The sequence below is a fragment of the Rhincodon typus genome, chromosome 11 (genome assembly GCF_021869965.1).
Source record: "Rhincodon typus isolate 14 chromosome 11, sRhiTyp1.1, whole genome shotgun sequence".
In the NCBI taxonomy this organism is placed as follows: domain Eukaryota; kingdom Metazoa; phylum Chordata; class Chondrichthyes; order Orectolobiformes; family Rhincodontidae; genus Rhincodon; species Rhincodon typus.
The window spans coordinates 59,429,865-59,455,075 of NC_063342.1; the positions used below are offsets into that span (position 1 = coordinate 59,429,865).

Here is a 25,211-nt window from a genome sequence, read left to right on the forward strand (position 1 = left end):
TCTATGCCTGCTCTGTTTCCTATTAGCTATTTTTAAATCCTTGCAATATTTTAATACCAATGCTGAGCTTTTCTTTCTACAATAACCTTTTACAAGGCATCTCATCAAATGCCTTTTAGAAATCAAAGTGCAGTATTCCACTTTATCCATGGCACGTTATTTCCTTAAAAGCTCCAAAATAATGGCTAAACATGAAAAGAACACTTCCAAAAGTATTGGCTAAAAATCATAATCTGTAAATTCTTATGAGAATGTAGATCAATAGAAATTCATGCTCAACAAAATCAGAGAAAGCTCACCCTGCCTCAAATTTTAAAGTATATTAACAGAATAAATTGTGCATGTAAAATTAGGAAAAGGACCAGACCAAGAGCACAAATTCAATTCAAACAAAGAAAAGCCTCTCTGCTCCTATGATGCTGCTTGGCCTGCTGTGTTCATCCAGCCCTGCACCTTGTTGTCAAAGAAAAATAATCCTTGGGATTCTTTTTTGGCGAGTTTGGCATCAGTTCTCCAGTAGTCATTGTCGCAGGAAATGGGGAGCCTACTCAAACCATCAGTCTTAGCCAATGTTCTCTAATTCTTTTCCATCTGATTTAAGTCATTTTTTGCAACTACCAATATCAAGGTTCTGTGCAGATGTTTGCCTCTAATAGAAACACCTATACAACATACATTTGTCATTATTTTTGAAGTATTACCCTTGGTATAAAAGAGGAAGGAAAATTAAAACAAATGGCAACACAAGTGATATTCTTCCCTTGATAGGATGCTGCTATCAAGCCAAAACTAGATGTCAACATTACATATGTGTGGAGGACTATAAATTCAGTGAGGATGCTGAATATGAAAGGAATGTATTCCATCAATGAGTGGATCACCTCAAACAGCATATCTGTTCAACTGTTCATAACAGACTGAGTATTGTCAGTGCACTATCAACCTGTTTTAGCAAACATCAGAGGATGGTGATCAACATTAAGTGTTATCCAATTGTAGAATCACATCGATTGATCAATCCTGAACCAGCAAACAAATTGAGATTACCAGTCAGACTTGCAATGTGGTTCACTTCACTTAAGCTTGATCAAAGCTACATATATTCTTAGACAGCATACCCACTGCAAACTGAATATGCCCACGCATTGCACCTTTTCAAATTGAACAAAAGCATAGGAGACAACTTTTCCCTTGTGCATGGTTCTTGGCAAATCCTCAAGCAAAGTCCACTTGCTGTCAATTACACCCTTTTCTCCTGCAGGATAAATCATTGTTGCCTTAAAAATTTGATATTCTTACATCTGCTCTGTCAGAACAAGATGAAAACCACTGACACCACATCTCTGTCAGCAATTCTCAAGTTCTATACGAGCAAACAATTATTCTTAATTTACGAACAGTCAATACCATGGCTACTAACTTGCTATTTTCCACCTCCAGCTTACTGCCTCTCCAGAAGCACTGTCACCTGAACCCTTCTATTTGACACCACTCCTGAGCACAGCTGATACTGTAAATCTTCACTTCTCTACTGAGTTAACAATTCAAATTGTAACAAATAAATTGCACTTCATGAACAAATACTTGAACCCACAGATCTCTTTCCCTCAAACTGCTCACAGGTTCGAAGTCACACAACACTAGGTTATAGTCCAACAGATTTATTTGAAATCACAAGCTTTCAGAGCACTGCACGAAGACTTCACCTGACAAAGGAGCAGCGCTTTGAAAGCTTGTGATTTCAAATAAACCTGTTGGACTATAGTCTAATGTCATGTGACTTCTGACCTTGTCCACCCCAGCCCAACACCTGCACCCTCACATCATGCTCACAGGTTAGCACTGAATTAGACAAACTTTTCAATTCATCAAACAACAATATCTTTTCTCCACAATTGCCTGCTTTCGGTACTTGCTCTCACCTCCTGCGTTGTTACTGGGGAGATGACAGTCAATTAACTGTTGCCATCAGGCTTGGCTGGCCACATTGAACTGGATCAGGAACTGATGGAATCTTGGTCATTTGTAGCTATAAAACCTCATGATGCATCAATTAGCAGAGCAGCAGAATACATGTCATGTGCATGGCAACAGTAATCAAGTACATAGCACATCTTAGATGGAACTTAGATTGTGTCTTGACAGAACTAAATAGTTTGCTAAGCCAGTTCAGAGGGCAGATAAAACTCAGCCGCTTTAATTTTGGGCTGGAATTACTTGAAGGCAGGGAAGGTAAGCAGGACAGGGTTTCATCTCAAAAAGAAGTAGTGAAACAATCAGATTTTTATAGCTTTTCAAAAGACAAGATGCCACCTTGTGTAGTAATGTGGCCATTGAAAAACATTATGTCAAGCCTGTGGGACCAACAATACTTCAAAGTGTAATTTAATGATCTCACCAGGCTTGTAAAGGTAAAATAATTTTCAGATGAGCAGATAACCAAAATGGAGAAGCACACAATAAGAACAACCGTTGTTTATTTTCCTTTAGGAAGGTGTCACATGGTACCATGTTTCCCTATTCCAGTCACAATGATATTGGATATTGTGAGAAGTATCTACATCTTGTGAACAGCTATTACTCAGTCGATAGCATTCTTACTTCAGACTGATGGTGTTTTAAGATACTTCAAGCAATACTAAGAATGCTGCACTGTCAGTGTTGTCTTCTTCTGGAAGAGACATTAGTGAGCAAACAAGGACAACACAGCGTTGAGCTGGAGGAAATGAAGCTTGGTTTAAAGTGATTTTCTAAAGATATTAGTTGTCCCTAGTGTCTTGGTCAATATCCCTCAATCATTATCACTAAAGCAAAGTATCTGAATCATGTTTGTGGAACCTTGTCACAAATTGCTGACATATTTTCTATGTTACAATACAGACTACATTTCCAAAGTATTTCATACACTTGAAACACTTTCAGTGGTTCTGAGGTTGTGACATGTCATAAAAATATAAGATCTTTGTTTCCCAGAATATTTATTAGCACACAATTTGTGTTTTCCAATCCAATCTGATCTCTTACATCTTCCATTACAATCATGAATATATTTAACTCTAATTGCACCTCAAACAGATTTAGATTGCATATGGAATGATGGATGTCTTTTTCTCCCAACATCTTGCCCAACACTCCCCACACCCCCCATTTCAGGGCATATAAATTAAAAAAAAATAGAAAAACCTGCATATTTACATGGTAGTTTGCATACTTTCTCCCGAGTGGATGGGTTTACTTTCTCCCCAGCTTCTCTCCTTTCCCAGGCAGTTTTTACCACATTGGAGACAGAAAGGACCACAGATGCTAGGAGCCAGAGTCAAAAGGTGAGGCTGGAAAAGCACAGCAGGTCAGACAGCATCCGAGGAGCAGGGAAGTCAATATTTCAGGCTGAAACCTTTTGCCAAGACTGGCAAGGGGAAGGGGAGCCCAGAAATAAATAGTGGGAGGGGGTGGAGCTGGGGGGTGGGGGAGGGCAGGAGAGATGGTGATAGGTGGATGCAGGTAGGGGGTTATTGTGATTGGTCCGTAGGAAGAGTGGAGCAAGTAGGTGATTAGGAAGATGGGCTGGACATGGGATAAGGCTGAGGGTAGAAGGATTTTGAAGTTGAAGCTGGTGAAGTCAATGTTTAGACCACTGGGTTGTAACATTGACTTCACCAGCTTCAGAATCCCTTCATGTCCATCCCTCCCCCTCCTGACCTGACCTAACCTGTCCATTTTCCTACTCACCTGTATGCTTCACCTTTCCTATGGATCAATCACTAGAACTCCCTACATGTATCCACCTATCACCATCTCTCCTACCCTTCCCACAACCACCGCCCCCCAACACTGTTTATATCTGGGTTCCCCTCCCCTCTCCCCCTCCCCAGTCCTGACAAAGGGGTTCGGCCCAAAATGTTGACTTCCCTGTTGCTTGGATGCTGTCTCCCTGCTGTGCTTGTCCAACGTCACACCTATTGACTCGGCATTTACCACATTGTCCAGCATTCATCAGGTATAGTGCAGGGTCTGAGGGAAAGCAAGGATGGAAGAAAGCATTGATGGTTGTTGGGAACAACTGATGGGATATACATAAGATGAGCAAGAAAAAGCCAGCTTTGGCCTTGTACTTTACTCCTGGGTGCTCAAAAATGTAACGCTGTCTCTCCTAACACTTTCATTGCTAGTATATGCAATAATGACAAAACTGATGTGCCAAAACAATTAAAATACAACATTTTTTGGCATGTTCTGCTGAAATAAATTGAAATCAAAACTAAGTTACAAAGAAAGGAGTTGACCCAAATATTTCTCAATCTGTGCACAAATTTTAAATATACTTTTAAATTGATACAGGATATTGTCAAGCTCTGAGGAAGAAATATCAAGATTCATTCAGAATCAGAACTACAAGTACTGTTAAAACACAGACTCCTTTATTCTCCTCCAAGAGTCTCATTGCTAATATATGTGTATTTGGTAGCCACAAGAGGACAAAATGCATTATGAAAATTTTATCACAAACAGATATTCTTGATTCAAGCAATCTTAAATGTTTAATAGATGTACAATTTCTCAAAGTGTAGTACTCAATTGAAATATTAATCCAGGATATGAAGTGACTGAGCAAGTGTGTTGTAATGGAGTCTTCAACCAGAATATAGTATTTCTATCAAACAGAACTCTTGGCTTCTCTTGGATTCTATATATGCTTTGCATGGAACGTCTTTTGCTGAATGTTAGTGTTTCTTCGCAAATACTTAATATCCTGTATTATTTTTAAATAAATACAAAGTTCATTTGTGATTTTTACTGATTGAGAAGTATTTTTGGGAAGTGCGTTTTTTTTCTGTCCTTTGTTTACTTGCATTTAATTTACTTCAAAGATGAATGGATTTTCACTGTGCACCGACATATTCTCTGGCTGCATCTTTATTTCTAATGCAGTTTTTCAGTGCGATATATGATAACCTGGCCTCCATGGTTCCCTTTCATTAAAATCCTAGCATAGTTACAACTCAAATGGAGGCTTCTCAAGTTTCAATGCAACAGCAACTCAATTGATCCCAATCAAGAAAGGAAAAAAATCAGCCACTTTTATCCATAGCCCTGCAAATTCTTTCTCTTCAGGTATTTGTCTTTAGATGGTTTTGATTGTATCTTCTCCAACCACAAAATCAGTTGTGTATTCCAAATTCCAATCAGTTGCAGCAAAAAAAATGTTTTTATTTTCTTATCTCAAGCTAATTCTCTTTCCAATCATCATGGATTGGTGTTCTCTAGATCTCACCATCAATAGGAACTGTTTCTCTTCAACTATTCTATGTATGTATCTATCCTATTAAATCTCTCTTTTTTTCTCTGTGGAGGACAGTACTCTCTGTAACTGCAATCCTCATCCCTGAAACCATTCTCATCAATCTTTCCTGCCACCTTTCCAAAATTGCCATATCCATCCCAAAATACAGTGCCCAGAATTGAACACAATACTCCAGTTCAGACTGAACCAATTTTTTCTAAAAGTTAATCATGGCATCCTTTGTTTTCCTACTGTAAAAGGCCATCCTGAATTAGTTTGTCAAGTCAAAAATTGAATTAAGACTGAAAAAAAAAATGTTAGAGGAGGAATAAAAGGAGCAGAAAAGGGGAAAAGGACCATGCACAATTCATTTTTTTTTGAGCCTATGCTGAGGTAACGGATTTCAATCGCAATACTATAAAGCTACTGCTCCCTTAACTTGGCAGGAAAGAGGATTGCCCACACTACCTGCAGACAGTTGTCTCTGCGTAAAGTCATGTGGATTTTGATTAAGGCTGGGATTAGGCTTGCCTTGCTTGCAACCTGCAGTTATAATGGTCTGCTTTACACTCCAGACTGGCAAATGAAGAATAGTCCGTTGACTTGGGTAGCGAGAGAGTGACTCGTGTAAATGGAGAAAAGACTAATATAATGTTGTTTATTTTAGGGAAGCCTGAATTCAAAATTGAGGGCTGATTATAATTGTCTTGTTGAGGGGTGATCAAAAACGGGCTATTTGAAATGATAATAGTTTTCAATGGAATGGAGTCACTGGACCATAATCTTGTGTTTTTCATTAGGCCATTCAGGAATTAAACAAAAAAGCACTCTTTAACATAATCGCTTGTGAAAATCTAGAAATTCCTTTTCCAAAAAGCTGTGGATACTAAGTAAATTGAATTTTAAGGCTGAAATAGATTGGATTTTTATTATGGGTTCTCAAAGATATAGAACTAAAGTGGGTAAATAGCCATTATGTAATTGAATAAAGAAAGATCTATTTACAACATAGAAATGGACAATTTGGCCCAATTGGTCCACGTAGAAAATGGAAACAGTGGCCCACATCTTCCAATCAGTATTGGAATCCTTTTTTTTCTGAAAATTTAAACTGTTAACTTTTCTCCAATTGTCTGGCCAATCTTCCAATGCGGGTTCCATGAGAACTCAATCATTGCACAAATCCTCAAAGGGAACAGCAAAGACATTCTACATAAAACATTTAAATTGGCATTAGCTGCTGTATTAGTAAACCTTAAATGTTTCAGAACTTCTCCTAGTGTGTTATTGTGATTATATGAGTGAATTTGTGAATGTTTAAATGAGGTGCAGAAGTGCTTAAGGCAGAGCAGTAGACGCTGTCTGTATGGACTTCACTAAGGTATTTGACAAGTTTCCGCATGGTAGACTGGTTAGCAAGATTGGATCACCATGGGATTCAGGGAGAGCTCACCAACTGGATACAAAATTGGCTTGAAGGTAGGAGACAGACAGTGGTGATGGAGGATTGTTTTTCAGACTGAAAGCCTATGACCAGTGTTGTATCATAAGGATCAGTGCTGAGTTCACTGCTTTTCATCATTAATTTAAAAGATTTGGATGTGAACATAGGAATAATGGTTAGTAAGTTTGCAAATGACAACAAAATTGGTGGGTTTTTTTTTATTCATTGACAGGATGAAGGCATTACTGGCTGGCAGCATTTATTGCCCATCCCTAATTGCCCAGAGGACAGTTCAGAGTCAACCACATTGCTGTGGATCTGGAGTCACATGTAGGCCAGACCAGGTAAGGATGGCAGTTTCCTTCCCAAAGGACATTAGTGAACCAGATGGGTTTTTCCTGACAATTGACGACAGATTCACGGCCATCATTAGATTCTTTTTAATTCCAGATTTTTTTATTGAATTCAAATTCCTCCATCTGCCGTAGTGGGATTCAAACCTGGGTCCCCAGAGCATTATCTGGGTCTCTGGATTAACAGTCCAGCGACAATACCACTAGGCCATCGCCTCCCCAATAATGGTGTAGTGAACAGTGAAGAAGGTTATCACAGAGTACAATGGGATATTGATCAGATGGGCCAAAGGGCCAAGGAGTGGCAAATGGAGTTTAATTTTGATAAATGTGAGGTGTTGCATTTTGCTAAGGCAAATCAAGGCAGGACTTACACAGTTAATGGTAGGGCCCTGGGGAGTGTTGCCAACAAAGTGACCTAGGAGCACTGGTGCATAGATCCTTGAAAGTGGAGTCACAGGTAGACAGGGTGGGGAAGAAGGCATTTGGCACACTTGCCTTCATTGATTAATGCATTGAATAAAGGAGTTGGGATGTCATGCCATGTTGTACAGGACATTGGTTAGGTCACTTTTGGAATATTGCGTACAATTCTGGTCTCCCTGCTGTAGGCAGGATGTTGTGAAACTTGAAAAGGTGCAGAAAAGTTTTACAAGGATGCTGCTAGCATTAGAGGCTTTGAGCTATAGGGAGAGGCTGAATAGGCTGGGCATTTTTCCCCTGAGCGTTGGAGACTGAAGGGTGACCTTACAGAGGTTTGTAAAATCATGAGGGGCATGAATAGAGTGAATAGACAAGGTCTTTTCCCTGGGGTGGAGGAGTCCAAAACTAGAGGGCATAGGTTTAAGGTGAGAGAGGAAAGATCTAAAAGGGACATAAGGGGTAACTTTTTCACACAGAGGGTGGTGCATGTATGGAACGAGCTGCCAGAGGACGTGGTGGAGGCTGGTACAATTATAACATTTAAAAGGCATCTGGATGGGTATATGAATAGGAAGGGTTGAGAGCAATATCGGCCAAATGCTGACAACTGGGACTAGACCAGTTTAGTATATCTGGTCAGCATGGACGATTTGGACAGAAGGGTCTGTCTCTGTGCTGTATAACTCCAGACTCTGCCTTTACGTGGCTTAATTGTGTTAGGTAGTGCAGTCAGGTGAAGTACTTGGAAAAGGAGTCTGGATGGGGAGGGGCCTGGGTGGGATGCTAGAGGATTAGTTTAACCGAGAGTTAGACTAGGATATTTCTGTCTAACATTTCCTCAGTAACTATCCAGGCTAGCAAGTGAAAACCATCCAAAGTCTTCGACTCTAATTCAGGATTTGAGGCATTTCTGGATGGTCCCTGGGAGGAAGGGTATTACTCACTGGAACATAAAACTTCCCAGTTGATTTCTACAGAGTCACTGCTGAGAATTTCGCAGAGACCCAACAGAAATTTTGGGGCATAAGTCTGGTCTCCCAACAATCCAGAAACCAGAAGATTTAGGTGATGGCACAGTGTTAGGAATAAATGTATGTTTATGGACTATTAGAAACTGGTGTGTAAAATACTTTTTTACATTTGTTTTGGAAGTTTTTCCATAATATCTTGCAAAACAATAATTCTCTTTGACCTTCTGACTTATTGGATAGAGAATGCATTATCTGGAAATTACAGAAAAAGCTAGTAGTTTCGGGAGAAAGAATCCACTTTAGGCTTTTGAGAGATGAGAGGTGGAATTTATTGGTTCAGTTATTAGAGAAACATATTTCAAAATATCCTGGATCTGTGCTGACCCTTGGCGAGAAGCAGCTCTGAACTAAAGTTAATTTTTTCAGTTTTCAGACCTAGACTTGAGGTGTTGAAGAAGATTAGAGCTGAAAGTAGCCCTCTCTATCATTAAAAGAGAAACCTTAAAACCAGCTGAAAGCAAACCTGATAAATTTTCACATACTAGAGTTCCTAGTTGTTTCCCATCTGAATCTCAATCTGAAATCTTGTTGAAGAACTTCCATCATTCTGTGATGGCTGCAACTTAATATAGCCAACAGAAAACTGAGTGAGGGCAATCCATTCTATCTTCTGAATTCACAGCTTTGTCTTACAAGTTATTTTGTTTATTAAAGAAGCCCAGTGAAAGTCTCTTTTGTTCTGGTTAACAGTCATTAGAGCTGAGCTTGGTAGAGAAAATAAAATGGTGCCAAAGTTATTTCAGAAAATATTTAGACTGAAATGATTCATTCACCTCTTCTCTCCTTAGTGGAATTTCTGGGGGTGCATACTTGATCTTCTGCTTAGAGGTCTTCATCCATTTGATGTACATATTTTAGTGATTTTTTTTCCCCTGCTTTGGCTCCAAGATTTGAGATGAGTAGTTCAAATTATTTGTATACGCTCTTGTGATCCTGGATTCTGAAACAAAAGTGAAATATGAATCCAGAGATGTAATTGGAAAAGAAGCGCAGGAGCCAAATTGTTTTCACTGTTTCTCCTCCACACAGTATGAGAAATTGTGGAAGGTTAGCTGGCAGGTGAATAACTTGATGGGAGTGGACGTCGTCAGGTTTTACTAATCATGGCTAAAATTTAATTTTACATTAGCTTACCATTCCATTTGTGATATTGTATACCATACTTCAAGTTTAAATGGTCTATAGTCAATAATGAAAGGTTTAAGGTGTAATTGCTGTGTGATGAGATATTCAGCCCTTCTTGTTCAATAAGTTCCACCGTCAGTTGCTTGCCATTGATAAATCTCTGCAAGTTGCATGAAAGCTATATAAGTTACAAAAATAATTAAACTCATAAAGCACGTAATCCATGAGTCTAATTAGTGTCATTTATGAATATTTGCAGAAATCGTGACCCTATTAACAACAACAATGAGCAGCACTAATCTAGAACTGGTAAGTAGGCAAGATGCCTCAAGAGAATGCATAAATTAGGAAGTAATTTTGCTTCATCTTTACTTTTTAATATAAGAAACATTTGAGTTCTTCACTTATAGTGTTGCAACATTTAAAATGCATGCTTTCCTTCAAAATTAAAGCAGCTTTAAGTAGTGAAGAGCAACACAATTAAGTGACGAACCGTATTGGTTTCTCAACACTTTACTTTTGAATTAAATTTTTAATTTTTTTCACTAAGAACTATATTCATGTTTTTAATTCCAGACAATAGAGAATGATAACTGAAATGGCTGTCACCAATGGTGGAGCAAAGGGAGGATATACATTGGACTAAGATGCACGAGTGAAAGGTGCAATCTAGGATAAAGAAAGGAGAAGCTTGCAAAAGTAAGATTCTCTTAGAAATGGAGCAGTTTACGAACAAGTACTTTGACTTCTCTCAATGTACTGATTTCAATCCGCTGGAATACAGTGAGAACAGTTATGAATAATAAGCAGGACTTGCTATTTGCACCTTAACCTGTACTGAGAGTTTGTCTGTTTAGAGGCTGGTCATAAGCCGATTAGACTATTTGGTCCTAAAAATGATCGAGTGGAATCATTGCGAAAGTTTTTGATATGGACAAACCAAATTGCTTCAAAATATCTGTGGAAAGTTGTATTGATCCATACTTGACATTAAACAGTTAGTTGCATAGCACAGAAATGGGTAGCCTTGAGGATGCTGCAGATACCAAAATCAATTGACACTTGTGGACAGCACTGGTAAGATATTAGGTAGGAAAAGTCATGGAAAAAACTTCTGCTGATGCCAGATGTACATTTATGCTGTATGAATGTACTGTAGTTGAAAAAAATCAATTGCAAGAGGTGACTGCTATAGAGACAAGTAGAAACAGATGGAGGGTAAGGTATTACTATTAGGATGGATAGGAGGAGTCATATATTGAGATTAAGTGGATAACTATATTCAGGGCTTCAGAGAAGCAGAAAGAAATGCAACAGCTATAGATGAAAGTCTCAGAATATAGAGAATCAGGACAGTTTTTGAGCTTTTGGAAAATGGTCTGAAGCATTTGCGATTCACAGTTGATGGAAGATAGGGGTGAAACGCTAAGCAGTATTAACACATTTGAAGAAGTTGAAGAGAAAGAAGAGAAATTAAAGGTGGAATAATAATTGAACAAGACAATGAATCAAGAGTGCTATATTTGGAAAATGGAGCCAATGCTAGAGGTGTAGGGGAAGCTGATATTGCTAAGAATGTCAGTGGGTAGTTGAGTGATGAATAGAAAAGTTATGAGGGAACAAAATAATGTCACATAGAGACCATGAATATGATAGTTGCAGACTAGTGGATGGGTAATAGGTGTTAGGAGCAGGAGAAACCATAGTGAGAGAGGATACTGAGCAGAATGGATAATCACAATTTTGAGCAGGAGGCAGTTCTTTGTCTTCAATATTCTTTTATACTCTTCTGAATTTCACGAGGATGAATCAAATGTTTTATATTTAGCACACAATTCTGAATCAATTTCTATACAAAAGTGATCAATAACTCTCATTACAAATCTTGGACCCCGATTATACTACAGCAATCAGTGTGAGTGAAGTGCATTAAACTGTGCTGTCTCATTCATTCTGATAGGATTATACTTATCCTTAGTGTGCATGTTTTCATTTTCTCCACAATTTGGGACATTCAACAAAGATGCCTGCAAGAACAAGTCTGTTTTCTTCTCAGTGTACAACAATAAAAAAATTCAAAGGAAGCGGATATTGAGATCTTCCGCCATTGCTTTACAGGAAGATTATCAAAAACCCTAGATGAAAAATCACAAGTGGTGATTTGTATTGTTCTGAGGTTTCTATTGATCTTAAACTGAAGTTCCAGCAGGAGCTTGGGCCAGTTATTTGAATTTTCTACCTCAGAGATTTGGCTGTAAGCACTTGAATCTGTCAACATAACACTGATTGTCCTGTGTAGCTGAGGAATAAGCTGCATTCAGCTCATGTGAGTCAGTGAATAAACCCTGTACATAATTTGTTACAGCCCCATAAATGTGGTGCTGCCTTTGTTGTTAAAATGCAGTCAGTATATTAACATTGCAGCACCGGACAATCTCTTGAGTTCCGCATAACCACAGAGGACTTACTGAGAATAATGTGCCAGTGTACCATAAATTTAGCACTGATTGCATGATAATATCAGCCAACAATTATAGGACAAATTCTTTAATGTGAAAATCATATCCCATTGTGTGATCAGTTGTAATAACTATCTCAATTCTCTATTTGCACGTTCTGAACCAATTATTAATGTAACATTGGAACGAGACTATTTCCCCTCCTATTTTGTTATCACTTCCTCATTTTGCACCTTATGTATAATCCATCCTGCTGGGATCTGAATACAATTCTATTGCAATTATATTTACATATATTCTTGAGTCAAACATGTTAACCCAAGCATTCAGCCATTCAGTAATTGAGTGAAGGTCATTGTGTGTTGGAAATCAGACCATACTTGTTGGTAAGTGACCTAAATTAGCTTATCTGTCACAGTGGCAATAGGGAGTCACAAAGGCCCACCATTTGCAACATATTTGATTGAATCACATCTGAAATCACTGGGCTTGAACTATGTGATATGTGGAAGGTCAAAATCTGGGGTTAGACTGATGACTGTTATTATATTGGCTGTATTTAAAGACTGTTCTTGCTGACCAGCATACCATCTGGAAGTGACATCCAAGAAGTTATTTAAATGGCACCTTGAGCTGAGGTATTTTGCTTGATGATATCAACACATTTTTTTAAATAATGGTAGGTGTGTCATGACTTGTACCTTCAAGTCCAAGCTCTGGAATGTTACCCGATGTCAGGAAGGGTGATTTTAAAAAGGGCTAACTAGGCCAGGACATATGCAAATAGTTTCTTTCAACAGTGTGTTGACTTGTCCTGCTGCTGCGTATCATTCCCGTGCAACCACAGTTTCTAAGGGTGGATTTTTCCCATGTTTTGATGTGTGGGAACGAGTGTGTCAGATGGTGAATAATACACCACCTCTACTGCTGAGGAAATCAATCCAATCACCTCATAAAAAACTCAGTTCAGAGCTGCCAGGCAAGTGTGGGTGAGTTTCTGACTGAATCATAGGTCTCAGAATTGGGTCCCAGATCATCAGAGGCTGACAGCCTCTGGCCTAAAGTCCATCAGTCAGGGCCTTCTCCTCTGGATTTAGCAATGAGAAGGCAAGTGACTTTTGTCTTTTTGCAGGTTGGGGGTAGAAGGAAGAGCAGAATCATCAGGGCGATTAGAGGCAAAGGCAGAGCCTACCCACTTGCTCCCAATCCGTGTCTTTGATTACCCCCTTCTACCCTGACAGGCAGGTCGCCCTGGAGTTTCCACATTAGGAAACGAGTCACCTCTCTCATCTGCAAGTCAGCAGGGAGGTCATGAGTTGAGACCCTTGACTAGTTATTGATTGACCACTTGAGGCCTTTAATTAACAGTGAAACAAGGTCACCCACAGACTTCCTTGCCTAGAACTCAGTGAGGTGGCAAAGAGAAGGTGAGTTTCTTTCTGAGGCCAACGCACCAAATTATTTCCCTCTCTCATCAATTCTCACGATCCCTGTAAGGAGCCAGGAATTGTGTTCTCCATATTAGCTGCCATGACTGAAATGGCCAGGGGGTGAAAAGTTACTTCTTCGTGTTTTTTGTCAAATTGTAGTTACCTTTCCTGAAAGACAAGGCATGGCAGTGTGACACTAAGACACACAGGCTTTGGCTCCTTGTCTAGCCTGCATCCACTCAGGAAAGTATTGAGTTAGTTGACCTTTCGAGTGATCTGGTAAATTTGTTGAAATATGTCATTTTAGCACTTTTAGCAGTTTCTTCTGCAACAGGGATCTGTTTCTCAAGTTAGCATTCAAGAATTTTTCTAAATAGAATCCTGGTTTGAGCCAGCTAAATTTGTATAAATAAATCATTCAGCAGTGGGATTATGTAGTAGATGTGCACAGATTAAAAAGTGCCTTTGCTAGAACTGAGCTTTAAGGAACAATATTGAGTTGGGGCCTTCAGGAGCCTTATGATGCTTTGGGCCTCTGAGCTGAGGTTCCATATGTGTGATCGTTTATTGAGGCAGGATGACATTTTGTACCAGGAGGCTTCTATTCCTGAAACTGATTTATGCAACAGTATCACCCAAGAGCTGTGCATCTGACTTTTGTGTTTCAAAGCCATGTGTAACATGACATTTGAACATAAGATCTAAAGACCATGCAACATGGATTCAAAATTCTATTGACATCAGACCATTACAAACAGGAAGGAAAATTAAAGATAAACAAGTAATGGTTATCGTAGATATAAGGAACGAAGCCTATGGATTACATTGGGCTGAGGAATCCTTTGTCAATCTGCTCCCCCTTCCCATCGGCTCACCATCCACCAAAGTCACCTGTTTGCCAGTGAATGTTCCTTTGACTGCTCCAGCTACTCTCCTTCACCATCACCGTCCACTGCTGGAGGTCCCATTACATATGCAAGGGGTGAGTGAGCATGCTTGGTCACAGATACTGTGGCTGTCTCAAACCTGCTGGATCTGCTCTGTCGTTATCTTGCAATTGTATACATTGTAAGTAGCCTGTCACAGGTGGGAGATTCGAGCCAGCAACCAACAGGCCAAATGCATTTGATCCTTGTCAACATGGACTCTCAGGCAATAGTAATATCAGCCATAGTTTTGTAAGTGTGGCAGGTTTGAGAGGAACAGGTAATGATGTCCTGATTGTTCTAAAAGCTCTTTGCCATTGGAGTGTTCCTTATGTCTGGTCCAGACTAACTGATGAGAAATTTATTTTGTACAATTAGTCAGCATCCCCATTTTTGTGGCAGCGAATGGAGGATTAGGGTCAGGAGGGTAGGTGCCAGAGACAGGAAAATTGCAAACATTGTCTTGTTCAAGAACATTTGTATAGGTCAGCCCAGCAGTTACAACCCAGTCAGTTTAATTTCTGTGGTGTGGAAGCTTCTAGAAACAATTATTTGGGATAAAATGAATAACAAAGTGGAAAAGATGAATAACTTCCCCCCTTCCTGATATATTGTAGTGTCTGCAGTTCATCTCCAGCTCAATGACTCAGAGTTGACATTTCTTCAACCATAGATTCTTGCTGCAAATGTGACTGCCTTGTATTGCACGCGTGTTCATGAGCTCCCATGTACTACAGCAATCACACATCACTTTTGCTGCCACCTTTGTAGCATTTAATTAACTAATTAAGTTACTGATTAAATTTTAGATAGCATCTCTAGTCCAACACTTACATGAATGTATTTTCAAAAAAATCTTCCGCTCGCCCAGTTGAAATTCCGTACTTAAGATTAACAGGAAATGCTCACCAGCAAAACTATTATGTTAATCTTTCTCTATGAACATAACCTCACAATTATAAAACATCAGATTTTGGAAGACAAATGAGAAAAAACATTTTCCATCCTGAAAGCTGCTCTTTTCTATGATTGATTTGGCTTTGGTTAATGTTGCTACAGACCAAATCTATGATTTTATTTTTCAAATGCATTGACCAAAGGCAATGATCTAAAATGGGATGTATAAATATGGAAAGTCAGAGGTTCATGTAAAAGAATGGCTCTCAAACAGCCCAGACTGAAAGGATTCAAATATTGCACTTCAGGCAAAGCAGAGATTTCAGACAATGTTCCATTTGTTGGTTTCTCTTTTGGTCTTAACTACTAATGACTTGGTAATGCGAAACATTATATCAGTGCAAAGCTTTGTGTGGGTCTGACTTATGCCTGTTCTAGAATGACGTTAAAGGTCCACGAACAGTTTTATAGACTCCACATTCACTTCCAGATTTCGAAATAAAGAAAAACAAAATGATATAATATTCAAAATTTGTAATGCAAAATCTATTTTTTGCTGATCTTAAAGTTTTGAGGTTTCAGCTGTATAGTGAAGTGAATATAAAGAAAGCCACTTACATCAAACAGATATGCAGAAAAAAAATCAATTATCTGTATGAACTGAAAGGAATGGCATTGCTGGTAATCAGATGGGTCAATGGGGCGAGGAGTGGCAGACGGAGTTTAATTTAAATAAATGTGACATGCTTCATTTTGGAAAGGTAAATCAGGGCAGGACTTATACACTTAATGGTAAGGACCTGGGGAATGTTGCTGAGCAAAGAGACCTTGGAGTGCAGGCTCATAGTTCCTTGAAAGTAGAGTTGCAGCTGGATTGGATAATGAAGAAGGCGTTTGGTATGCTTGCCTTTATAGGTCAGTGCATTGAGTATGAGAGTTAAGAGGTCATGTTGCAGCTGTCCAGGACATTGGTTAGGCCACTTTTGGAATACTGCATTCAATTCTGGTCTCCCTGCTATAGGAAGGATGTTGTGAAACTTGGAAGGGTTCAGAAAAGATTTACAAGGATGTTGCCAGGGTTGGAGGGTTTAAGCTATAGGGAGAGGCTGAATAGGTTGAGGCTATTTTCCCTGGAGCATTGAATGCTGAGGGGTGACCTCATAGAGGTTTATAAAATCAAGAGGGGCAAGGATAGGGTAAATAGACAAGGTCTTTTCCCTGGGGTGGGGGAGTCAAAAAACAGAGGGCATTGGTTTAAGGTGAGAGGGGAAAGACTTAAAGAGATCTAAGGGACAACTTTTTCATGCAGAGGGTGGCACGTGTATGGAATAAGCTGCGAGAGGAAGTGGTGGAGGCTGGTACAATTACAACATTTAAAAGGCATCTGGGTGAGGATATGAATAGGAAGGGTTTAGAGGGATATGGGCAAATGCTGGTAAATGGGACTAGATTTATGTAGGATATCTGGTCAGCATGGATGAGTTGACCAAAGAGTCAGTTTCTGTGCTGTGTATCTCAAAGATTCATAGAATCAATGACTCTGTTCCTGTGAAATTTCTGTTCAAAACGTGTGTGTTAACCTTGCCAGCATTTAGTCTGTGTGGAAGATTGGATAAGCATAGACAAAATTGGTGGAAATTTATGCACTGAGATAAAAATGACATTTGTAACTATTTACTGACTGAATATCTTTCAATTCATTATAGAATACAGTCTATTCATGTTTTGCAATTCTGCTTTGGTAACAGTGGGGTTATCTTTTATGCTTTTCCCAAATAAACTATTAATCTATAACTTTGGGTGCTGAAGGGTCAACTAAACTCTCAATGGTGTGGACAGCAAATTAATTTCCTGCTGTATCGGGACAGCACAAATTATTGTTGTATTCTATCAATGCTGAAACATGCACATTTGTTCACTTCCATTTCCTCTGTACGTTGTTCTCCACACACAACCTCTGTTCCCAGTATCCCTTACCATCTCCATCCTCATGCCTCCGAGCCTCCACTTCTCCCTCCCCTGCCCTTGTATTCCAGAGTCCTACACCAAACTTGAGGAAGGCTCGCTTTATTGACACCTCGCTGTGTGGAATTTGCACATTCTCCCCGTGTCTCCCCGTGGGTTTCCTCTGGGTGATCCAGTTTCCTCCCACAGTCCAAATATGTGCAGGCTAAGTGGATTGGCCATGCTAAATTGCCCATAGTGTTCAGGGAGGTGTAGATTAGGGGGAGGCTCTGAGGGTTGGCGTGGACTTGTTGGGTCAAAGGGCCTGTTTCCACGCTGTAGGGATTCTATGATCTCCTATGATCCAGCTGTCTGACCTAGGACCCATTATCAGGGTGCCTTAGGCTTCTTCATTTTACACCAACCTTAGTCCCATTATTTTACCCAGTTGCTTCTTCTTGCTGAAACTCCTCAGTTATCACCTCATGAAACTTCTTAGAGACACATTCATTTCGCTTTCCACAACAGGCAATTCTCTATCAGTTTTAGGCTTTGCATATATCTTGAATGTCTGGTAGTTTGCACTTTGTGCTGATTTAGCTTTGCTTTCTCTGTCTGTACTTAAATATAAAACGTTAACTGTCATGTGAAATGAAATTAGCCACATGTTTTGACACATTGTGGGTGGAATTTTATGTCCAGCTGAGGTTGTGTTTGATGCGCGTGGGGCATTTAAATGGTTGGCCGGATGTCAGGTGGTATCTCCAGCTTTCTTGCCTCTGGTGAACAACCATCCCAAGCTGAAGTGAATTTACATCCTTAGTTGGGCAGTTAATACCCACTTAAGGGCCTCATTGTATACAATGCTTGACCAAGGGAACAGGCCTTGTGAGGCATAACACCAGCTCTTAGCCAACCCCTGTCCTCGCTACCCATGCTCCTACACTCCCACACTTTCCCACAGCACCAATCCCCATCCCACCCTCACTTACCTGTCGCCTTTTTAAATGTCAGATGAAGAATGATCTGAAGAGTTGGCAAGAGGTGAAATAACTTAGAGCAGTTTACTGCTTTTACTCACAGTACACCATGCATAACTTGATTTCTCTTTGGTATTCTAAGCACTATTATTTCATTCTTGTGTGCCCCAAAGGGAAGTGGTTGAATCAGTTACATAGAATGAAATGTGTGTCAAAACAGCTTTTAAACAACAATTTAGCAGGTAATATATCCCAGAGAACATTGCAGTAACCAACCGCAGATTTCACATTACAACTTGGAAATAAATGTATATGCTCAAGGAAAAGTGGATCTCATGTAAAAGTCGACCCCCTATTTTTGGCCAAAAAATCTGGAATTTTCCATATATCTCATATAAAAGTCAACCCTAGTTCTTCACAGATAACAGATCAACATTTGTGAGTCAAGGTATTATCCTGTACATAAGTGTTACAATGAGGAAACGATTTTTTTTCATGCTATTATGTGTTTTGAAATTACTTCATCGTTTTGTGTAAGAATGCTCTTTGGAAAATCAAAAAAATCTACAGCAGCATTTAAACTGGAAGTTATTGAAGTTGCAGAGAAAGCAAATAACTGTGTAACAGCAAGAGAATTTTGTGTTTCAGAGAAACCTGTGAAAGACTGGAGAAAGATGTCAAACCAACTTCAGACAATGGCAAAACAAAATTGTGCCAACAGAAGTAAACTTAGCATGTGACCACAATTGGAGAAAAAAAATTGCTGAGTGGGTACTTGACAATCAGCAAAATGGAAACTGTGACAACAAGGTGCAGGGCTGGATGAACACAGCAGGCCAAGCAGCATCATAGGAGCAGAGAGGCTGACGTTTCGGGCCTAGACCAGTTGTGAAACCATTCGAATCCATGCAGAAAACGAATCAAAGAAAGATGGAATTTCGGATTTGAAGGCAAGTGCTGAATGGCGCACAAAGTTCATGAGAAGGCATGACTTAGTACTTTGGCAGAGAACTAAGATTGCACAAAAACTGCTGCTGAACTAGAAGATATTACAGTAATTACCGTAATTTGTTGTGTTTTTTTTATTCGTTTAGAGATCAATAGGGCTTCTGCTAATGATACAGTATTTTGGATCGTAACATGAACTTCAGCCCTTCCAAAGTAGTAATAGTCGACCCCATAAATTTAATCTTAAAAAAAAGTCTAAAAAATTTGACTTTTACATGAGTATATACGGTATCTGTTGAGAATGTACTTTATTTATTGTTAACACAACACGGAAATATACAATGGTATAAAATGAAAGGTTGAATGATCCTGGTTTCTGAGGTAATGTTCCAGCAAAATGGTTAGAGTTTACTGTCACAGACTATTGAATACAGTTTTTGTACTATTTAAGAATTCAGATTAATTTGTTTGTCACATCAGTTGTCTTGTTTAGTAGCCAAGTGTGATCAGTGGGTGCTTGAGTACGTCATTGCAATTGAAGCTGGATGGATATAGATGATTTTAATAACTTATACATTGAACTGTGATAACACGGGGAGGAAATCCTTTCAAAAGAAAATTGGTCAAAAGAGTGCAGGACTTATTCTTGTTGCAGCTCCGAAAAGGAATGCCAGTGAGCAGACTGCTTGTAATCTAGAACGTGTTGTGATTCTGAGAAGGTGGAGCATTTGAAGCTTGAGTGCCTGAAATGATAATGACATTAGTTTCAGCCTTGTTAGAGAGAAAAAAGATAACGGCATAAATGTTGCAGAGCTAGGAACCCTTGTTTAAAATGCTGGAGAAGAAACAGAAGAGATGACTGGTGGTGGTTTAACCTGATGGTCACCATGCCTCAGGCAAGGGGAGAGGGTGAAAAGGACATCCTTCACGGTAACCTCAGCCCGTGCAGGAATTGAAAGCGCACTGTTAGTATCATTCTGTATTGCAAACCAGCACACAGCCAACTGAGCTAACTGTCACCCACTTGAAATAATACAAGTAACACAGTGCTATTGGAAGACAATGACCTAGAAATTAGTCCAATGATCTTTTTTAGATTTAGTGTGATATGAAAACCATGCATCAAACATAGAATCCCAAGGATCAATTCACTCAGTGCAAGCACTGGCCTCAGTTCTGCTGGAAGCTTATCTGAAGGAAGATATCAGTGTTACTCTATCTGCTCTGCCTGCCCCAAGGGAAAGGTTATTTTTACAAATTATCATGCTGGAGCCACTTACAAATCCTGATTGGGCAGGTGCAATGGCTGCCTCTTTCAGCCTCTACAAATTTGGGAAAGGGTTCTTTTAGCAGACACGGAGGTCCATGTTTAAGAGGGCTCAGGTCAGTTCTAAGAACCTGCCTTATATGGCAAACAATCAACTCCATGAATTTAGCTTCTGCAAACTAGGCACAGACCATCCTAATGCAAGAGAAGACTGCTTTGTGCTGATCTTATGGCTGAAAAGCAGACTCAACAACCACCAACTTCTTCCTCTACCTTTTTGCACCTAGTTTGTACAGCTGAGTGGTTAGTGTAATTATTTTCAGAAAAGTGTTTAAACTGTTAATTGAGGAAGTTTGGGAAATGAAATGGAAAAATATTAAAAACTTAATTGAGATCAAACAGAAAGTAAGTGAATATATCATCTCATATGAGTGAGTCTTAAAAATATTTTTCCTTTCATAAAATGTCTGTCACTATCTTAGAACAAAAGCCTGATTTTGACAGCTGGCTGTTCTATTTGGGGAGTGCCTTGATTTCTGCCAACAAGTAAGCCCCCATATTAAAAATTCCGATCTCAAAGGATGGCCATATTTTGTTGGGAAAAAGATTGGGCTCAATTAATTGTGGTAATTGTGACTAATTGTAAGCAGGTGCTGGATATTAGCAAATCATTAATTTGAGCTCCATAGAAATAGAGACAGGTTAAAACTGTGGTTGTTCTGTTTGAAGGTGTACACTGGTGCTGTGTAACTGTATAATTATATATAAAAATTTATACAGTTTAGTTACAGCCCTATCCTTCTTCAACAGGTTTTCTGAAGTAAAACATATTGGCAGAGGATATTACCTAGAGATCAAGACTGAAGGGTTAAGGGAAAAAAAGACACAAAGCTGCATGAGTTGTGGTTGAGTGAAATGATTGAAAGCAAATGTGCATTGTCAGTATGATTACCCAACATGACCCCAGAGTTTGAACCACATGAACAGTGAAGGAATAAGGTGGCTATCTGGATGTGGGTGACCACCTACAGTGAAAACCAGGTTTGACATTTTTGTTCTTGCAAAAATCAGAAGTATTTGTGAACTAGATGCTCATCAACTGGATAATGAAGAAAGCTTAGACCTACTACCAGGAGTATTTGAATTAAATTTGCAAACAAAATCTTCTAAATGCTATGCAGTATGGTAATATAGTATTTTTAGAAATGAATAAGTAGATTGAATTTCTTCAATATTTTATGCATTTTGGAGTTCCTTCTATCAGTTATTGCATTTAAGTTGGTGGATTATGCTAGGGTGGCTCAGAGACAGGCTTCTGATTCTATTGAGTAATTAGTTCTTGGCATGGGTGACGCTATTGGAGCAGATGTAGGCTGCCTTGAAAGATTGCTGAGGTAAGAATCACTTCCTTCAGCCTTTGTGGGAGAAAGATAATAGAACAATTTTTGGTGACTCAGAAAACAAAGGACTCTAAGATTGACAAATTTCAAAGTGCATATGTAAATTCAAAGGCAGGATCGTCAAAAGTGCCTTTGGCAAATCTGGCTCTTAGAACATACACGGAATTGGAATGGAAATAATAGGTGATTTGATACCATAAATGCAGTGTGTCATTGAATGCATGTAGGTGGCACCAAGAGGGTCAAATTGCAACAGTGCAGAGTTCATGAAAAGGAAGGGGTATCACTCATTTATGTACAATGGCTGTGCAATCAGCAGTTCCACTTTCAGGAGGTGTGCCTGTTACCCTGGCTGCTGCCACAATTACTACAGCCTGGACCATTGTCATGTTCCTGTCTGGTTACTGGGGGACAAGCGGGTCCTGGACTGGACCAAGCAACATGCATGTATTTCAGCAGATTGTCTGCTTGACCATGGCCCTGATGAAGCAAGGGCACCATTGTATTATAATCATGGTTAATGGATGCGAAGCACAAATACAATGGTGCCCTTTCTTTACCAGGGCCATGGTAGGGGCAGACAGTCTGCTGAGTGGATTTGTTACTTGGTCCGGTCTGGGGCGCTCCTGCCATATACTCCAGACTCTGCTGCATCATCATTGTTACACTTTACAAAACTGTAGCAGTCAGTGAGATGATGTGCTGGAAGCTGAGGAAGTGAGAGCACAGTGGAGTTGTGTTCTGAGGGAACGAACATCTCTTTGTCCATGAAAAAGCTTAGCTGTGTTGAGCACTGCCAACAAACAGAACCTTGTTGATACCCGTTCCCAGTAGCTGAGAACTGGGTGCCTCAGACAATAATAGATGGTAAAATAGTGGTTGGTCATCAGGCCTGCGTTTTGTTTGCATTTTGGGGTGCGTGCAGCCTTTTTTTTTTTTAAGATCTGTGTGTTTGCCTTTGCTAATTAGAAAAAAGACATTCAGCCCTTCAGGCCTGTTCCACCATTCAATATGATCGTGGCTGATCATCCCCACTCAGTACCACGTTCCTGCTTTCTCTCCATACCCCTAGATCCCCCTAGCCCTAAGAACTATACTTAACACCTTCTTGAAAATGTCCAGTATTTTGCCTTTAACTGCTTTTGGTAAAAAAGAATTCCATAGGCTCACCACTTTCCGAGTAAAGAAATTTCTCTTTAACTCAGGACTAAGTAGCCAACCCTGTATTCTTAGACTGTGACCCCTGGTTCTGGACTCTAAGGACATTGGGAAAATCCTTCCTGTGTTTAATCTATCCAGTCTTGTTGGAATTTTACACATTTCTATGAGCTTCCCCCTCCTTCTAACCTCCCAATAAACAGTCTTAACTAAACCTGACTCTCTTTATTTTTCAGGCTTGCAATTTCAGGAATCAGTCCAGTAAACCTTTGTTGCATTCTCTCCATAGCCAGAACATCCTAACTCATTAGAAGACCAAAAGTGTACACAACATTCCAAGTGCAGTCTCACCAAGGCCCTGTACAATTGCAGAAAGACATCCTTGCTTCTGTACTTGAATCCTGCTGCTTTAAAGGCCAACATACCACTTGCCCTCTTCATAGCCTGATGCACCTACATGCTTACTTTCAGCAACAGATGTACGAGGACACCCAGGTCTTCTTACACGTCCCTCTTTCCTAACTTATTACCATTCAGATAATAATTTGCCTTCCTGTTTTTGCTACTAAGTAGAAAACATCATTTATCCACATTATACTTCATCTGCCATGCATTTGCCCATGTACTCAACTTGTCCAAATCACATTGAACCATCTCTGCATCCTCCTTACCGCTCACCCTCCCTGCCAGCTTTGCGTCATCTGCAAACTTTGAGATAGCTCAACTCATCTTTGGAATGTCCAAATCCTTCTCACTCTTTGCCAGTATGCCTCTGGACAATAATAAAATGCTGCTCTTCAGTTAGCATTAGTGACAGTGGCAGTGCCTTAAAGATGTTTGATGGAAAGTGGCAAAGGACAGGTATGCCATGTGTCGTGGTGGTTAAACAACAACTGGATTGAAAAGGTGGAGCTACGTGTGTCAGGAAATGTCATCAACGTCAGCTATGTGCCATGAGCAGTGTGTCTGGGGCTCCTGTGCCATTTCGTTGAAGGGAAACTCCAGAATACTAATGCTTGGACAAGCGTTTGGTTGGGATTTCAAGACACTCCTGGCTCTAGTGGTACTGGCCTATTCTGGAATATCTGCCGAATGAGTAGCTCTTCTGCCTATAGTGAGTAGTAGAATTGGGCGAGCATCAGATGAGAAGGGGGCTCCTTTAGGGTCAGGTGTGCTTATGGTGATACAGTGAGAAATCTCCTTAGGCGTTGTGGAGACAAACCCTCCATTAAGTTGGAGAAATTGTTGCAACCAAAGTATTGCAAATCAGCCCGGCAGAACTAATCACTTTTGACAATGTATCCAGTATTAACCTTTCTGATATGTGTCTTAGCATAGCAGGATTCAATATGCTTCTTATGACTGCAAATGGGAAATATGCTTTAGATTGTAAAAGAACATTGAGAGCAATGACTGAGATATAGTATAATTTTATCTTCAGTTTGAAAATGATATAGTTCAATCCAAAACTAACGTCTTTAAACATTTTAAGAGGCATTTTCTCAGACACATGAACAGGTAAGGAATACAGGGGTATGGACCATGTGCAAGCAGATGAGATTAGTTCAGAATAGCATCATGTTCAGCACAGATATGGTGAGCTGAAGGACCTGTTCCTATGTTGTACTGTTTTAAGTTCTAAATATTACCGAAGGAAACTATGAAGGTATGAGGGACGAGTTGGTTGGTGGATGGGAAAATACATTAAAAGTTGCAACAGTAGACAGGCAATTGTGACTGTTCAAAAAAAAAACAAATCAAACATGGTTGACAATGAACACAAATTCCTTATTAGGTGTAAAACTATAAATTAAATCAACAGTGGCTAACAAAAGAAGGTAAAGACTTCATTAGCTGAAAGGAGGAGGCTTACAAAGTTGTCAAAAAGGCAGTATGCCCAAGGATCAGTCATGTTTTACAATTCACCAAAGAAACAAAAATGAAAACTAGAAAATTAATGTAAGCTTGCAAGAAACATAAAATGATCAGAAGTGGGATGTTTGCTGATGGTTACACAATGTTCAGCAATATTCAGTACTCTTCAGATACTACTGCAGTCCATGGCCAAATGCAGTAAGACTTGGACAATATCCAGGCTTGGGCTAACAAGTAGCAAGTGGCATTTACTTTATACAAATGCCAAGC

General features: G+C 39.6%; 2 long non-coding RNA genes across 2 annotated transcripts in view; one reads left to right on the forward strand and one right to left on the reverse strand.

Moving 5' to 3' along the window:
- LOC125484354 overlaps positions 1–3,388 on the reverse strand; it is a 40,295-nt gene extending 36,907 nt beyond the window's left edge. Inside the window, exon 1 of the long non-coding RNA XR_007263159.1 lies at positions 3,196–3,388. This is a non-coding gene — a long non-coding RNA (uncharacterized LOC125484354). The remainder of the gene's footprint in view (positions 1–3,195) is intronic.
- Positions 3,389–21,440: 18,052 nt separating this feature from the next.
- The window catches only part of LOC125484355, a 135,380-nt gene continuing 131,609 nt past the window's right edge, over positions 21,441–25,211 (forward strand). The window contains exon 1 of the long non-coding RNA XR_007263160.1: positions 21,441–21,549. This is a non-coding gene — a long non-coding RNA (uncharacterized LOC125484355). The remainder of the gene's footprint in view (positions 21,550–25,211) is intronic.